Source organism: Ochotona curzoniae, unplaced genomic scaffold (assembly GCF_017591425.1).
Source record: "Ochotona curzoniae isolate NIBS_2020 unplaced genomic scaffold, NIBS_Ocur_1.0 contig_4017, whole genome shotgun sequence".
Taxonomy (NCBI): Eukaryota; Metazoa; Chordata; class Mammalia; order Lagomorpha; family Ochotonidae; genus Ochotona; species Ochotona curzoniae.
This window is the reverse complement of record NW_024466082.1, coordinates 216211-228350: the sequence shown is the minus strand read 5'-3', so window position 1 is coordinate 228350 and position 12140 is coordinate 216211. Positions and strand designations below refer to the sequence as shown.

At 41.1% G+C, this 12140-nt stretch overlaps 1 protein-coding gene across 1 annotated transcript in view; it reads right to left on the bottom strand.

Annotated features, from left to right (window-relative positions):
* LOC121158949 (interferon-induced very large GTPase 1-like) overlaps positions 1–11840 on the bottom strand; it is a 28588-nt gene extending 16748 nt beyond the window's left edge. The window contains exon 1 of the mRNA XM_040983943.1: positions 11757–11840. The gene's annotated coding sequence lies outside the window, so the exon portion shown is untranslated. The remainder of the gene's footprint in view (positions 1–11756) is intronic.
* Between the last annotated feature and the right edge of the window lie 300 nt (positions 11841–12140).

Genomic DNA, 12140 nt, shown 5'->3' with positions numbered 1-12140 from the left:
GAAGAGGGAGAAAGGTTACAGAGAAAACAGTGCAACCTCAGCACGATACCACAGGAGGTGGAGAGTGGTGAGCCAGGATTTGGGGCTACGGAGTTCTTTGTGGAAATCTAATATAAGAACCCAGATCTGAAACTTGCTGGAGGGAGTGGCACAAGTGGCTGCAAGCAGAGTTGTGTACCAACTGCAATAAGTAAAATCACATTGTAGACCTGGGGGTGACACAGCTTAGAAACCTGCCCCAAGGAGAAGAATCTGATAACCAGAAGTACAATGATCAAGAGCAAAAGAAGAGACAAAGGCACAATGAATATTACTGAAAACTCCCCTGCAAAGGAGCAAAACCCTATGCCAACCTCAGAGTTAACTGAGGAAGACATTGAAAAAATGGGGGACACAGAATTCAGAAAACTCATTATAAAGGTTCTGATCAACAATGAGAAGCACATACAAGAGTTGAAAGAATTTAAGGAATATTTTTACACAAGGAATAGTAGCAATAAAGCAAATCAAGGCTGATATATATAAGATTAAGAACACAGGAGAGCAAATTAAAAGTACAGTGGAGAGTCTCCAAATAGAATGAAGCAAGCAGAATAATCTCAGAATTGCAAGGCATTTCCTATCATTGGGGGAAGCAAACAAAAAGCTGGCAGCAGAGCTGGATCAGGCCAAAAAAAGTATTCAAGAATTGAAAGACATTATTAAGAAGTCTAATATAGAAGTTATGGGAGGCCTAGTAGGTACAAAAAGAGAAGCTGGTTTTACAAATATATTTAATGAAATAATAAAGGAAAATTCCCCCAATCTAGCAAAAAGAATAAACAAGATCCAGGAGGGACACAGAACTCCCAACAGGCATGATCAAATGTGATCTTCACCAAGACACATGATCATCAAGCTCTCTTCAATTGAACATAAGGAAAAGATCCTTAAATGTGCACATGAACAAAATCAATTGATATACAAAGGAATGACAATTAAATTCACAGGATATCTCTCACAGGAAACTCTATAGGCAAGAAGAGAATGGAGTGACACATTGGAGTTTCTATAAGAAAAAAACTGTTGGCCTAGGATAACATACCTAGCAAAGCTTTCTTTCATCTTTGAAAATGAAATAAAAGTCTTCCACAGTAAAGAAAAGCTAAAAGAATTTGCCTCTTTCAAACCTGCCCTACAAATGATACTTCAAGCTGTTCTCTTGACAGAGAAGAGGAATAGCACCTACCAAAACCAAAGGCAAACGGGAAGAACATCCCAGTAAAATGGCAACAGAAGACTAAACCAATGAACAACCCATTCCTAATATGACAGGACCAAAGTACCACCCATTCATATTAACCCTGAAAATAATTAGTTTAAGCTCAATCAAACGTCATAGATTGGTACACTGTATTAAAAGACAAAACCCATGTATTGTTGTTTAGAAGAGACACATTTCACACAAACCGACTGGTGCAAGAACCAAGCTGGGTATGTCTTGTGGTCCATCCTGGTTTCTGATTTAACTTGTGGGCTAAGGTTTATTCAGTACTGCCTGGGGTTCCTGATCCTTCACCTTTCCATATACTGACGAGCAATCGGAGCTACTTTGCCCAGCCTGCCTGACCCCGAGGTCTGGACCTCATGTTTACCAGTGGGAGCTATGGCTCACCAGGAAAATTTCCCAAGTTTCTTCCTTATATCCCCTCCCAGACTGAATTCTCACACATGCCGTTGGGTTTTAGGCCAGTGTCCAGTGCAGACCAGCCTTCCTTTCGGCCTTGCATGAGTTGGCGAACTCAGCAGCCAGGCCCATCCCACACCCCATTCCGGATGGACACTTGGGTGCTGCTGCCCTGACCTGTCTAGACTGTTGAGGGTTCTTTCATCTATGGTTGATTGTAAGCTCCTTGGTCTCACCCAGCTTAGACAACATCACCATCCCCACTCCTAATCCTTCCAGTGGGGTTAGAATTTCCACAGGGTGTGGCCCACACATTCCCCACACAATCTGCCCCCAGATATGGTTCGATGGGCCACAGTCTAGGACAGGGTTTGCAACAGGCGACAGGCTGTGCCAAGCTGAGCCAGAGCAACTACTAGCATGCTTAACACTGCTGGGAACAGGCCCATTTGGGGAGCGGGGGGGCGGGGAGGGAAGAGGAAGGGGAGGCCCTGGCTGGGTGGAGGTTCCCACCAAGGGGCTCACAGGTTAGAATGGGGCTGCGTTCTGCTTGGGATATTATTGTAGCCTCCCTTGGCACAAGTGTGGACTGGAACAAGACACACTGGGCCAGGTCAGACTGCAACACCTTCTGGTGTTCTGGAGGACCAGGGTAGATGTTGGATGAACTAAGGCTGGGTTTCAACCCCAACTGCGCCATGTATGTGCTATATGTGAGTATGGAGGAGCTGTGGTTGGGTTGAAACATCCAACAGCAAGAACCAGAATGGGTTGAAGGCCAGTTAAAAGCCACTGCTCCTGCTAGGACAGGAAGTGAACTGAATAGTGCTGGCCCATGGATCCACTGGTAAGCACGAAAGCTGGCATCAGGAGGGGATCTGAGGGAGGAGACTGAGCAACACCTCTGACAGGACACGGATCCTACAAATACGTGCAAGAAGCATGGAAAGAAACAGCCCAGAAGAGGTTATGGAAAGTGTCCAACTGGCATACATTTGGCATGGGTTGGGGGCAGACCAGGCTGAAACAGTTTGTGTCATCTACTGGCAAATCCTAATGCTGGAGCAGAGTTTGGGGCGAGCCAGGTTCGGTTGCGACAAAAGCAGTACAAAACTCATAATGCCAAGGTGAGGCTGCCTGTGCCAGATGTGACTGCAGCACCCAACCAGCACACATGAGAATTGGGAAGGGAGGGGCAGAGCCGACAGGGGAATAAGGAGTGGTTCCCTTGCTGAATAGCTACTCTCACTGGAGAGCATGAGCTGGGATGGGGATAGACCAGACTAGGCAGGGCTGTAGCACCTGTGTGCCTCATGTGGCCCAGATCAGGGAAGAGCCAGGATGGGCAGACCATTCCTACTAGTGCTAACAAAACTAGAGGGGATGAGAGCTGTCAGGGCTTAACCGGAACAGAAGCTGGCACTAGGGGCTAATACTGCCAAGTCCAACCACAGGGCCACCTGGAGAGAACATAATAATCCAGGAGTGAGAGTGACCTGGGAAGGAAATAGTGGGCTCATCCCTCTTGGGTTACCACTCCCATGGGAGGGCACAAAATAACTAGGACAGGGGCTGGGGTGACTAGCCCGTGAGGGATGGATAGTTGAGCTGGTTAGATGGAACTAGGCCCCAATACCCATTAACATGTATGAGAGCTGAATGGGATGTGGGACAGGCTAAACTAGTCTGCTACACATACTGGCAAATCAGGGCAGAGGTGGGCCTGGTGGGGGTTATTGTGGGTCACTCTGACTAGGCTGCAGCTCCCACCGGTTTGTGTGATGGCCAAGTATGTGCTGGGCAGAACCAGGCTGGACTGCAACACCCATTGGTTCCAGTGGAAGTTGGAGCTGAAGACAGAAGCAACCCAGTAATTGCAACCACCAGCTGACTGGCATGATGGACTGTGCTGGGCCCTGCACTTGCTAGTACATATAGGAATCTGGCCTGGGAACACCTCAAGTTTCTTTGGGGATCCCCTCAACTGAAATATTGGACTCAGAACACTAACCATGAAAAGACAGAAGATAGAACACTTCAATCAACCACCTCAGCTATATGTTGGCAGTGAAACACTGGACAAAGGGAGACTCTATGATGGACTATGTCAATCAGGAGATTATTCAACAGCCTCATCGTGTCTGGAGTGGCGAGATTGGCAGCAATGCATAACTGGTGAACTACTTGGACCACTTGAGCAAGGATCTCAGAGTATGCCCTACATCTGGGACCTGGCGTGGGTGAGAGACTGGGTGGGGCATCTCCTCAATATTCCCTTTAGCCCTTGTAACTTTTTACCCTAATCAACAATGTAAAGATTGCCAAAATTTAAAAAAAAAGAAAAGAAGAGACACATTTCACCAACAAAAATCAGTTGGTACTATATCACATGGGTTTTGATGTTTTCTGTTTGTTTCATCTCTTCAAAACACTTTGTTTTGATTAAATTCTTCAGTGACTCATAGATCATGCAGCAGTATCATTTTCTGCAAGAAGGTTCTTGATTTTCATTTCTTCAGCTACATTTTAGTCATTTAGAAGCATGTTATTTAACTTCATAGTGTTGTTAATTTCTTTTTTATTCCTGATACTGAGTTTGTTTTGTGGCTTTTCATTTAAGGGGATGTATAGCAGCTGTGTATAATAGCTGTCATATCTAGTAACATGTTATTTAACTTCATGGCATTGTAAATTTTACTTTTCTTTCTATTGCTAATTTTGTATTATGACTTTTCATTTGAGGGGATGTATAGTAGCTGTGAAATGGAGAGTAACATATCCAGATGTGAGGATTAATGTAGTATGCATTTCTACTTCCAAAGATGGACTTACAATGAAATTGTTTACTATATCTTGACAATAGGATGCTGAACTCTGCCATTGTTCATGCCTACAATGATGGACATATAACTGTATATGAAGAAGTATACTTTAGTAATGATATGGAGGAACTAGGTGGGGTGGGGGGAAATTGAGGTTGGGATAAAGGAAATACCAGGAGCCTATGAAATTCCAGCATAAAATGATAATAATAAAAAAATAAAGAAACTGTGGTTCTTCTACGCTTTGGAATACTACTTGGCATCTGAATAAAATGAAATGCATTACTTTGTGGCCAAAAGGGCCAAAGTAGAGACCATAATATTGAGGGAAATGAGCCAATCACAAAAGTTTAGATATCATATATTTGCTCTTATATATCCACTTTCCTGTCCTGGGTATCAGCCACGTTAAACGTCCAAACAACTTTTCAGTGTCTCGATATATGATGCAGTATTTTTTTCTCTTCACCTTCTTTTACACTTTGATGAAACACATGCCTACTCAACATCAGCTGTGCTGACTTCACAAGATGCTCATGCTTTCTCCTGAGCTGCAAGGTGCTATTCTTTTGAGAAAATCTGCTACTTTCGCCTCGGAATCTGCAGATTTGAGGAGAGCTCTGCCAGCTCACCAATTGGAACTAACTGAGTGCTTGAAATGGCTACAAGATAAATAAGTCTCAAGTAGGGCAGACAAGAGGGGCATATTCCAAGGAAAGAGTTGCCCCAGTCTTTTTACAGTACACTATATTTTCAGGATCAACATATTTCTACCATCGTTTGGAATAAATAATTTTTCTGCTTTCTATGGGAAAAAAATTTAGAGATATCATATGTGAATCTTACTCTGTGTTGATCAATGTTGTTTCATACTTATTTATACCTAATGTAACAAGAGCTTGTGATGTAATTCATTAATTAACCATTCACAAGAGGTGGGTTGTTTATAACCACATGTGATTGTCAGTGTCCACATATAACTGTTATTTGTACAGCCCATAAACAAAGGCCTAATTCTCACTGTACCTATATTAGGGCCCCAGGATACAAGAATTAACCTACAATGAATAGTTACTCTTCTACATGCCTGGGAGATACTCCAGTAGAAGCATGATGGACTTGGGAAAATTCACGATGGACACACACTATGATTCTAGAGAGAACAGAGGGGAGGGGAGGGAATTTAGGGAGAAGGAAAGGAGAGCTCACTGCCAACTAAATTGTATCAAAAAACAATACAAATTATAAAAAAAGAGTGAAGATGTGAAAAGTTGATGGAGAATCATTTTTGGAAGTATCAAATTACAATATTAAGACACACAAAAGAGTATAAATTGTATTCTAAAAATGGAATACAAAATGAAGTAAATCTCAAATTGAGTACTACACATCTAGGAAAAAATACAGAAAAAAAAAATACAAGAAGGTAAAAAGAACAAAATAATAGAAATACTCATCCTGGCCCTGTCTCCTGTTTCCAGCTTCCTACAGATACAGACACTTGGGGGCAGCACTGACAGTTTAAGTAACTGGGTTCTGGATAGCAAAAGGGAGATGGGCTCACAGTTCCTGGCTTCAGCCCAAGGTCATCCATGAAAATGTTCAGGATAGCTCTATTCCTAAAAGTCACAAACTGGAAAAAACCCACATGTGCATTTATCTGAATGGGTAAGTAAATTGTGGCTTATCCATACAATAAAATTTTATGCAACAATGAAAACAAATGAATACAGGTAGACACAATAATATGGCTTAACTTCTCAAGGCTAAGTTATACGAAAGAAACCAAATATGAAAGAATACACACTAAGTGATTCTATATAGAGAAGTATACAAGTGAAAAAATAACTTACAATAATCTCATATTTCTGGTATCTTAAGTTCCAAAAGGGAATCATTTATGAATAATCTCTTTTCTTAATTCCCACATCTTTACTATTATACATCTACTTTATACATTCTAGTGATTTCTTTTTAAATGCCAGACACTTTTCTAGATAATAAGGCTGAGAGAAATAAGAAAGAAAATGGCTGAGTGGATGATTTGAACTCAGTCCAGCAGCAGAGACAGAAAGCTATGAAAGCAGAAAAGATTTACATTGGTTCAAGTTTCTCTCAAGATTGCTCAGTTCATTTGATATATTCTACAGAATACAGAAGCCATTGGTCAATCATTTCTCATCTTCAAGCATTTCATTTTCAAAATTAATATCCTTCCTTCTGTACCTCTGTCTGGTCGCTAAAGTAGTTTGGGGTGTGCTATATCAAAACTTCCATGTACTGTATCAGTAAATTGACTTTTTTGAGCTACAGTCACTTGAGGAACTTCAACTTCAGAAAGGGCCCTTTGGTATTTCCCTACACATAGGAAGCCATAGAGACTGTTTTGGGAGAGGTCTCCTCTCAGCCAAGGCAGGAAAACAACCACAACTATTGGAGTCTGGTAATTTGGGGCAGCCTAGAAACTCACTGGAGGAACTCTTACTTTCCACTGGCTTTTGATAGTCTTCCACTGAGTCTTTTTCAGAAATCTCTAGAGTTCAGAACTCCATTTGTCCTGCCTTTACTTTACAAATGTGTTGTTTCTTGTCTCAAAAGTATAGAAGTACCTTTCTTTGGTCATTTCTTTAGATTGCACACTCTTGAAAAGTTCCTCACATGTACACATATTTATTAAGATGTTTATGCTTTTTTATTGTTAGCTTTGTAATATTTTAGATCTTAGATCCGAAAAGCCCCACATAGGAACTGGTGATATGTGGTAAGCGGTGATCACTCTCCCTCTTATTTTCACAAGGCAAAAACATTCTTAGCCTCCTTGCAGTACTGACGCTGTTCTCAAATTTGGTCACCTTTTAGTCTCATTATCCATATGTCGAATTGAGGATATTTTTAGACTCTTACTGTCCTTCCTTTCATGTAAAAGCATGCTTATATCTTCCTCCCCCTTTATAATTTTTTCAGTCTTCTATTTACATAATTGTTAATTTAAAAATTTACTTTAAATCTGAAAATATGGTAAATAAATATTTCTTGATTACATGACCTTTGGATATCTCATATCTGGTTCTCATTAGGTTGTTACATTATGCTCCCATTTCTTTTTTTTTTTTTTTTAGACTTATTGATTTTTATTAGAAAGGCAGATACACAGAGAGGAGGAGAGACGAAATCTTTTAGCCATTGGTTTACACTCCAAGCAGCCACAATGGCTGGAGCTGAGCCAATCTGGAGCCAGGAGCCCAGAATTTCTTCTGGGTCTCCCACGTGGGTGGAGGGTCCCAAGGCTTTGGGCCATCCTTGAAAGCTTTCCCAGGCCACAAGCAGGGAGCTGGATAGAAAGTGGGGTTCCTGAGATTAGAACTTACACCCATATGGGATTTTGGCGTGTGCAAGGCAAGGACTTTAGCCACTAGGCTGTTGCATTGGACCCTCTCATAATTTCTATTTTTTTTTTTTTTACAAGTTGCTTGAGGCAGTTTCTTATTTTGATGAATCTATAACATTGTTGTGTGATTTTTTTCATTGTTTCCTTCATGTATCTGAGGTAAAGGGGGATTTTAAGGGAGAAGCCCCACCCAGTCTCCCACTCACTCCAGGTCCCCAATGTGAGGCATGCTCTGAGGCTCTTGCTCAAGTGGTTTTGATAGATCAACAGTTATGATTTGCTGCCAGTCTCGCCACTCCAATCACGATGACGTCGTTGAAGAATCCACTGATTGACATAGTCCATCATACAGTCTCCGTTTGCCCAGTTTTTCACTGCCAACATATAACTGAGGTGGTTGATTGACTTGTTCTGTCTTGTGTCTTTTCTTAGTTAGTGTTCTGAGTCCAGCAGTTTGACTGGGGGGATCCCCAAAGAAACTTTGTCTGAGGTTTTCCCAGACCAGATTCTTGTGTGTACTAGTAAGTACAGGGCCCAGCACAGTCCATCGCCCCTTCAGCTGGTTGTTGCAGTTGCTGGGTTGCTTCTGTTTCCAGCGCTGTCTTCCACTGGAACCAATGGGTGTTGCAGTCCAGCCTGGTTCTGCCCAGCACATACTCGGCCATCACACAAACCGGTGGGAGCTGCAGCCTAGTCAGAGTGACCCACAATAACCCCCACCAGGCCCACCTCTGCCCTGATTTGCCAGTATGTGTAGCAGACTAGTTTAGCCTGTCCCACATCCCATTCAGCTCTCATACATGTTAATGGGTATTGGGGCCTAGTTCCATCTAACCAGCTCAACTATCCAGCTGTCACAGATATAATTTCTAAAAATGTTTTCCATAAGCCCAAGATATTGGAATAACTTATCCTGGAAGTCCCTCCTACATTTTCATCCCATTTGTCCTAAGAGCCCTGCTTTATGGAGACTTTCTCTCTTCTCCTATCAAGTAATGTGTCTATCAGCTAACTTTTTCACACAAAATGTGCACTAGAGGTTTAGAAGAAATATGCTAAAAGTGCCAGCATTTAATTCAAACATTTTTAGTCTGCTAAGAAATATTGCTAGACAAGATCCTTGCATTTGAAAAGCCTTCATTTGAATAGGAAAGGCAAAATTACAAACTTGAAGCTATGGCAGAAAAGGAAATCATTTCAGAATGATACTTCAAGCTCTTCTTACCTTTTCTAGTTTCTTATCTTTTCTAGTTTCAAATTTCAGTTTGACTCTTAAATTATGGTCTTATTTTATAAGATCAGTACTCTTTCATATTTGAAGCTTTTCTTTAAGGATGTTGGATCACCTTTGTCAATATAATGTTCAATTGATATTCTAAATTTCTAGGTTTAATAATTTGGTCAAATTTTCTTCTTGAGATTAAGCTTTTTTTTGTTGTTGCTTATTACTCCAGAGAGAGAGAGAGAGAGAGAGAGAGAGAGAGAGAGAGAGAGTATCTGATTGTTAGTTCTCCAGTTGCCTACAATAGATGGAATTATAAAAACCCATAAGGAAGCCATGAACTCAATCCAGGCATTCCACAGGGACCCAACTATTAGAACCATCATTAGTTGCCTGAAGAGCTTGACTTTGCTAGAAGCTGGAATGGACAGCATAACCAGGATTCAATTCTAGTTTCTCCAATAAAGGATACAGGTATCCCAAGCAGCATGATAGCCACTATTCCATATACTATATACCACAGCATACAGCATATAGCCATGACTGCTTTTCATTTATGCTTTAATTGCAACTAAGTATGGGTCACAACGTGATAATTTAAGAACTAGGCAGTACAAGAAATGCACATAAGGTTAATTAGATGTTCCAGCCCTTTAAACATAAGCTTTTCTTAGTTAAAAAATTATATGCTGAGCCCAGAGCTGTAACATAGTGGCTAAAGTCTTTGCCTTGCATGTGCCAGTATCCCATGTGGGCATCAGTTTGTGTCCTAGATGCTCCACTTCCTATCCAGTTCCCTGCTTGTGGCTGAGAAGGCATAGCCCAAGGCCTTGGGACCCTGTACCTGCATGGGAGACCTGGAGGAGGCTCCTGGCTCCTGGTTTCAAATCCGCTCAGCTCCAGCTGTTGCGGTCACTTGTGGAGTGAACCACTGGATGGAGGATCTTTATCACTTTCTCTCTGTGTATTTGCCTTTCCCATAGGAATACAATAAATCTTTAAAAATGTATGCAATAAGGGATACAGTGAATTTATAGACATGTAAACAGCTTCCCGTTTATTTGGTCATAAAGCATACTCACTTATTATGAACTATTAGTTCACAGTGCTGGCTAATACTATGGACTTATTCTTTCTGTCTAACTAATCTTGTATCAATCATCTAATGTTCCTTTAGCCCCTTTCCTTTCAATCTCTAGTAGTCACTGTTCTATGTTCTGCTTGATGTTTTTTAACTCCCACATATGAGGGTGAACAAACAGCATTTGTTTTTGTGACTGGATTTTCTAACTGAATGTAATATTCTGTATTGGTCTATAATACAATTGGAATCACAGCCCTGGCATTCAAAGCTTCCTCATTATCTGGCAGCAACCAGTCTGTGATTCCTTATATAATGATTCTTTTTCCCTTTTACACCATCTAGCTCACTTTGTTTTCCTACAAACACCCTCTGTTGCCAGTACTGTGGCAGTGAATTAAACTTCTGTCTGAACCACTGGCAAATCTCTTCTTGCAGCTCCACTTCAGGACCCAGGTGGAGTTCCTGGATCCTGGCTATGGCTTTGCACAGTAATGACCATTTGGGAAGTGAACCAATGGATGGAAGATCTCATCTCTCCTCTCTCTCATTCCATGTAACTCTGCCTTTCAAAAACATAATAAATACTAAAGCAAGAAGCCACCCTCTGCCATCTTCTCTGTATCTCTGTGTCTACCTTGCACATAATTTCATATGAGCCTTTTCCCACCTGCCCTGTGTGGCTCCACCTTCTTAACTCAGGTCAATTTTCTCATTTTCTCTTAATCTGTGGAGTCTTCCATTAATTCTCCAGGTCCTATTACTAGGACTCTTTGCTGCACTTGGAATAATCTCTGCTACTCACATGAGTCAAATTGATGATGTTCAACTTTACTTGAGGCTTTACTGTGGTCCTTTTTTTGGTTTGTTTTTCTGTCTGCAATAGGGCTTTCTGCAAAGGCCCACCCTTTCCTAGTCTCATATCCCTTTTAAGCTTATGAAAGGTCACTAAGAAAACCTTTCAGTTTCTGTGTTTTGCCTGATAAAAGATTAGGTGAGTTGTTTATCTCCATGGATCGACAGAAGTAAAGGCTTGTGAGCTTCACCAAATAAATATTCAGTGTTCTGAGCTCCAACTTAGTCTTCTCCTGTCTGCACTATGACCCCTCCTAAGGATCTGCTGACCTCTGGAAAACATTGCATTATTACCCCCAGTATGTTTTCACTGAGCCCTTTTCTGCCTTTTAAATCGATCTTCTACTAAATAAATAAATAAATAAATAAATAAATAAATATCATAACTCACATCTGTTCTGCTGTGTCTTTGAAGTCCTTGAAGCCTTTATGCTTGAGTGGCCTCCTTCCTACAACAAACCTCCTTCACAGTTTACAATAGTATTTCTGAACAGTCTCATTTTACTCACTTTTTTGATTGAATTAATTGCTAATGCAGCTTGCCAAACTCTTTCCTGTCTGTTTTGATTATATACAATCCCTACTTCCAGACTTGTAACTGTTTGTTTTGGAACAAAGATTATACCACATTTATGCTTGTGTTCTTTGCAGATCTCAATCCCCCATGTCCCTCATAGTTCCCTCTGACCTTTTGTCTATTTTCCCCTTTGTTCTTTACCTACCTTTTGTCTCCTTGAAGCCAAGTTCCTGTCATCAAGCTGCTCCAGAGAGATCTAGTGGAGAGGGTTCTTTCCCTGAGGTTGGTATGCTGCGGACTCAGTCTCTTGTTCAGGGCTTGGTTCCTTATGTGTAAAAGGGGGTGTATTTATCAGAGCAAACAGCAAGTGAAGAACTTGGTTTCAATTTTACTTTCCCTTTGCCCCGCACCCCCTGACTGCTGCTGCTGTTGTTTCTTTTTAAGGCAGTCTATTCAAAAGAACCTTGTGTATATCTTGATTACTGATAAAGATTTTTTTTTTATTCTTAAGTATACTGCTGAATAGGCATTGCCAGGAATTGGACTAATCAAAATCAAATGAATCAAAGTCCAGGCAAGAAGGAATTCT